A 6,612-nucleotide genomic window follows, 5' to 3' on the forward strand; every position below is an offset into this window, starting at 1 on the left:
GGATTGGGTTTTTGCTGGTACAGGCCACCCCTCCCCATCACTTATAAAGGAGTTGATCGCACTCATAAAGGTTCAGGTCTGTGACCTTCAGGATCGTGAGCCTCCTAGTACATTTGCAATGAAAGGTCAGTCCAACATGGTCCAGTTTTTTTTTTTTGTGTTCGCAGCTTGTTCCTCATGTTGACGATGTAGAATTTTCCTTTCAATTATAATCATAGCCAGGGATCCTCAATATCGTGATGGGTAAACCCCTAGTAGTATATAATTCTCTTCCCTAATTTTTTTAGCTATTTCTTAATCCTTTTCCACCATTGTTGTAGATTGGAGCATGGAAAATTGTGAAAAATCATCCACTTAGGCTAAGGTAAGATAATACAACACCTCTTGTGACACGACACGACCCGGGGCCTTGTCGTAATGGGTATCCCAAGTCTAGCCAGGACCAGGGATCACTCCCATTAACCAACCCAACCTCTAAACACGTACCTTGAGTCGGATGAATTCCAAACATATAAAAAGATAACATTTTGTACATTTCTAGACTTTGGGATAGGTCCATAACCTTGAACAACCCAAGCAAGTCCAACCAATCAATATCCAACCAATAACCAAGACAATAACCAAGTATGAGTCCATAACATAATAGGATGGAATAATTATTAATGCAGTCAAACGGTATTAGCCCTAATACTAAGGCTGACACCACTACCGACATCGCACATACCAACCCATAGTAGTTCCACAAAGCCTCTAACCAAAAGTAAAACAATATTAGATTGGGAAATGCCCCCAACCATAGACAAACCAATATCCATGAAATAATCAAAGTATGTAAAGACATCCATGATATGAAATGGAGCCTTCCAGAGTATGGAATCTCACCACTACAATCCAACAACTAATCCTGAATTTGATTACTAAGTAGAAGGAGTAGAATGGCCGATTCCTACATCACATGGGGATACAGCCGCCTAAAGATGGGCTAGCAGGTGAACGCTAGCATGCGTTGAGGATAAGGGTAAAACAATGCCAACCTTTAAAGCCAAGTAAACCAACCATATGCATTCACAACCATTCATACATATATATAACCATGGAGGGAAAGGGAACCGAGTTTAGCATGCCTTTAAAACCATTAACCTGGGTATGTGTAGCTTAACCATCCAAGAACCACCCACGAGATATATGGGTCACCTGTAGACCCCTGAACGGGCCTCGATGCATCTAGCTGAATGAATCAGAGATACCATAAGAGTAGGGAATTCCAGAGTACCCTTCGCTCTCCATGATACATATGTACAAGTGTACTTAGGGGATTCCCATGTACTCCGTAAGTATCATTTATGGTCTCCATGACCAATCCTCATGTCGGCAAACATGAGTTTCTAGTGTTTATCCATTGGACCCATACCTTCACGGTTAACTATCATACCCCATAATTATTGCCTAATTAAAACCATTACCACACAACTAAACCACTATTCCATTTATTATTAACCAAGTCTATAATTAGTGGTATCGTCATACCGACTATAGCTTGCAAGAAATGTCCTTAGCCATATTTTTTAGGAATAAGGGATACTTATGCACTCATAGATTACATCATTGGAAATCCCATGTACCCTACAAGTAATAATTATTATGTTTACTTGGTGAATTCCTTTGTACCCCATAAGGCTTTCAATTAGACTAACCATAACCCGCAAGACCTTATCATTTAACCATTCCAAACCATTTAGGGTTTCATTACCAAGCTATACCATGCAATATTTCCATTAAAAGCCCAATAATGTAGTAAAAGCATTATCATAGGCATTTTATCAAGCACATTGGGGCATAGTGTTTCCAAAATAAAAAATAGTACCAATTAGCCATTGCCATGCAACCAAATGTCCAAAGCATCATTAAAACACGTAAATCCATAATTAGAACATAGAAAAACCATAACCAAGCATTTATAACCAATGACACTAACATATATTTTAAAGCTCAAGACCATACAACAATTATGCCATGAAAATGATTCATAAAACATGCCTTTAGTTAGAACTAAAAATGAGGGAGGAGTAACATAGCTTAGATAGTGAAGAAGATAAAGAGAAACCATCCTTGGAAGCCCCAAATTGATCCTATTGATGAAACCCTAGCCTTCCTTAACTTAAGAGTCCTTAGAGAATTTGAGAGTGTTTAAGAGAGCTTGATAATGTCCCAAGAGTGTTATAAGTCATGGGGCCTTAAGAGGTTAAGAGGGGAAATGTCCAGATTACTCCAAACTTAAACTGCTTAAAATTCCCACATGATGGTACGACCACCCGATACCAATCGTACCCTACTATTTGAGTAGTACCCACCACACATACCCTAGGCTTCCCCTTAGACCCCAACACTATCCAACATACTAACACCCAGCCAAACCATACCCAACCATATGATTAGTACTATGAAATTGTACCCTAGGAAGAATTAAGAGGGTTGAACACTATCCAACATACGAGTTGGACTATACAACTCATACCCTATCCTCATAACTCATGGTGATCCACTCATACTCAGATCCAAGTTAAGCTACTAAGTGTCATTTTAAGTGAGGAAAACCCAAACTAATGACCCATCACCAACCATACAACTCATACCCACCTAGTCATACCCATTCTAGAAACTCAACCACCCAGTATTGAACAATATAAGGCTGGGTCACCTGACCCGTACCCTCACTATACGACTAGTATGGTAAGTCGTATGATGTCTAAAAGGTCTAAAACCTAGGAAGTTTCTAAGGATTAAAACCATGGGTGTTTCAGTCTCCCCCATTAGGATCATTCATCCCTGAATGACGGACAAGGTAGTACAAACACAAATTACACCCTAACATAACCATTTCAACCTTTAACTAAGTTAGAAAATAAAGATGCAAAGAAATCAACCGTCCCATAACCAAGTTAGAAAACAAAGATGTGATCAAGAACACATACCTTCCGCATGAATATTCAAAGCAGAAAACAAATACAGATACTTGGACTTTATGTCCTCTTTCTCTTCCCAAGTAGCTTCTTCTACCTTGTGGTTCTGCTATAGAACTTAACCAAAGATATATCCTTGGTTCGGACTAACAAACCTACCGATCCAAGATCTCAATTGATATCTCTTTATAAGATAGAGAATCTAAGATACCAAATCCTTCAAAAAAAATGATCGATGAAGGATCACCTATGCACTTTCTCAATATAGAGCCATGGAATACCGGATGAATGGAGCTTAAACTAGAAGGAAAATCTAATTCATACTCAATATTACTAACTCTTCTCATAACAACATAAGGACCAACATACTAGTGACTGATCTTTCCTTTTTTCCCAAACCGCATTACGCCCTTCATGGGAGACACCTTTAGGAACACCCTGTCCCCAACTTCAAACTCTAAGTCCCTACGCCTTACATCTGTATAGGACTTTTGGCAACTTTGGATAGCCTTAAGCCTATCCTGAATTACCTTTACTTTCTCTATAGCCTGATAAACCAAATTTGGGCCAAACATATCCTCCGTACCAGGCTCGAACCACCCAATAGGAGATCTACACCTTCTACTATATAATGCCTCAAAAGAGGCCATCCCAATGCAAGTCAAGGCCACTTCTTAACTACTGCCACCTTTTGTAGATCAACCATGATCCTCTCACTAGAAATAATATAACCTATAAATGTGACAACGTTCAACCAAAATTCACATTTTGAGAATTTGGCATACAACTGCTACGCTTTCAAGGTATGTAACACCATACAAAGGTGATTGGCATGATCCACCTTACTCTTAGAGTACACTAAAATGTCATTAATGAACATAATGACAAACAGATCTAGAAACTGATAGAGTACCCTATTCATCAAATCCATGAATGCCGCCGGCAAATTAGTTAAATAAAATAACATAACCAAGAACTCAAAGTGCCCATACTAGGTGCAGAAAGCCGTCTTAGGGATATCTACCTCCCTAATCTTAAGATGATGATACACAGACCAAAGATCTATCTTTGAAAAGAATTTGGCACCTTGCAACTGATCAAATAAGTCATCTATCCTTGGAAGAGGATACTTGTTCTTAACCGTCGCCTTATTCAACATCGATAGTCAATAACATCCGAAGGGAACCATCTTTTTTACGAATGAACAACATCGGTGCAACTCATGGGGAGACACTAGGGTGGATGAAACCCTTATCCAAGAGATTCTTAAGTTGCTCCTTGAGTTCCCTCAACTCAGTCGGAGTCATTCTATAAGGAGGAATAGATATTGGACAAGTGTTCGAAATCAAATCAATTCCAAATCCAACCTCCCTATCTAGAAGAACACTAGAAAGATCATTCGAAAAGACATCAAGAAACTTATTCACCACCAAAATCAAATTCAAAGAAGGATCCTCTGAGTTAGAGTCTTTAATTCAAACCAAATGATAGAAAAACCCTTTAGAGATTAACCTTCAAGATCTAACATATGATATAAATTTTCCCTTAAGATCTAAGGAACCACCCCTCCACCCCATTAAATAACCAATTCCTTAAGAAACTTAAAGACAACCTCATGGATCAAACTATCTAAGGATGCGTAGCACGAGTATAACTAATCCATCCCTAGAATGACATCAAAATCCACAATATCTAATTCAAACAAATCAACCAAGGTCTCTTTATTACCAACAGATACCACACACCCTCTATAAACTCTTTTAGCAACCACAGAGTCGTCTACTAAGGTAGAAATAGAAAAAAGATCTGAAATAACCTTAGGATCAAAACTAGAATACACAGCTACAAATGGGGTCAGATAAGAGAGAGTGGACCCCAAATCAAGTAAACAATACATGTCATGAGAAAAGAGTTGTAACGTACCAATTACGACATCAGCTAATGCCTCAAACTCTTGTTGAGGTGCAAGAGAATATAACCTATTCTGGCCTATTTTGGTACCAGAAGGAGAAATAGATATGGAAGAAACACCCTTGGGTGTAGGAGCAGATGAATAGGCAACTGGAACCTTGATCTCCTATGAAGCAACCTTACCAACCAGACAATTTCTATGCATACGGCTTGGCTGACTATATTTAAAGAACCTTTCCCTCCCTTATCACAAAACCCTCCAATACAACCGACCATAAAACCTACAAGAAGGACATGATAAAGTCAATTAAGACCTACTATCCTGAGATTAGGCATCGTGTTCCCTAAAGTTATTGCCACTGTAATACCCCAAAGTTTTCTAACTAATTTTGTTTCAAGAATGTCAAGTATTAGATTCTAAATTAAATGATATTTATTCCATCAGAAATTTTCAAGATTTTCAATTTTTATCATATGAAAAATTCAATAAGCTTTCAATCGATATAAAATTTGGTGAAATTCGATAACCAGGTAAGAAGTTACGACTACTTCAAGTTCCCATCATAATACTGCGCCATATTAGTCAGTGGCATGCCACGCCACGCCACAGGAGAAAATGACAATTGTCAAATTTTAGTAAGGGTCTGCAATAGTATTGCATAGCGCCAAACTTCCAGGTCGCAAATAAAGTGGCAACTCGATGGCTTCGTGTCGTGCATCCCTCAATTTCCCAATTGTCAAATTCCAATGACACGACATGATAGCGCTGCGTCATGCTAGGGGTACAATTTGTGAAAATTTTACTAAAATTAAAAGACGCGTCCAGGTTAAAAGGGTCAATTTCTCACCCCTATTTAATCCCTTTAACACGAGATTCAGCTATTTGGAACCCAAAATATACTAGTTTCTCTTAATTTTTTCTCAAGAATAAGCTAGGGTTTCAATTGGGGATTCAATTTCAAGAAAGTCTCTCTGTCAATCTTTGCTAAATCAAGAACTACGGTATGTGTTGTGTTGATTTATGGATTCCTTTCATTTATAAAGCTCAAGAACCCTATTTTAAATTATGAATCATGATATTTATGTTGTGGGTTGGTTGTAACCATGTTTATCTTGTTATACGATTCCCAAGTTAGAATATTTATGTGTTTTTCATGAAAATACATTAGCAAGTGAGTGAAATCCATAAATTAAATTATTTATAACGTGTCAATTTGATGATTAAGTCTATGCCCTAAGGGTGCATGGAAGGTGTTTGATAAAATGCCTAAGAGGATAGAAATTATGCAATATAGCTTAATTGTGATCCAAAATGACCTCCATGCTATTCTTATGTATTGAAATTGTTTGTCAGATTGCTCATGAGTTAGCCATATAAAATTATGTTATGTATACATGCTATCTTATTCACGTACCAAGCTATGATAATCAAATGCCCATGAAATATCTTCAATTATTGTATTATGGATTGTTGATGTTAGTCATGTATTCAAGAATGTCATGCCTTGTCAGTTTCCTTCCATCGAGTCCTGGGGGTACTTGTACCTAAAAAATATAGTTGTGTGCCTAGAGTCCATGTCATGTTTTCACGATATCCTCAGTCAAGCCATGATCCATAGAACTCAGTCAGTTATGTGACTCAGGAAACCTCAGTAATACAGTAATCTCAATACTATTTTGTCAGTCAACGGAACTCAGTTAATTTAGTCTAGTTCAGTTCAGTAATCTATGATCAGTGTCT

The sequence above is a fragment of the Capsicum annuum genome, chromosome 9, assembly GCF_002878395.1.
Source record: "Capsicum annuum cultivar UCD-10X-F1 chromosome 9, UCD10Xv1.1, whole genome shotgun sequence".
Taxonomy (NCBI): domain Eukaryota; kingdom Viridiplantae; phylum Streptophyta; class Magnoliopsida; order Solanales; family Solanaceae; genus Capsicum; species Capsicum annuum.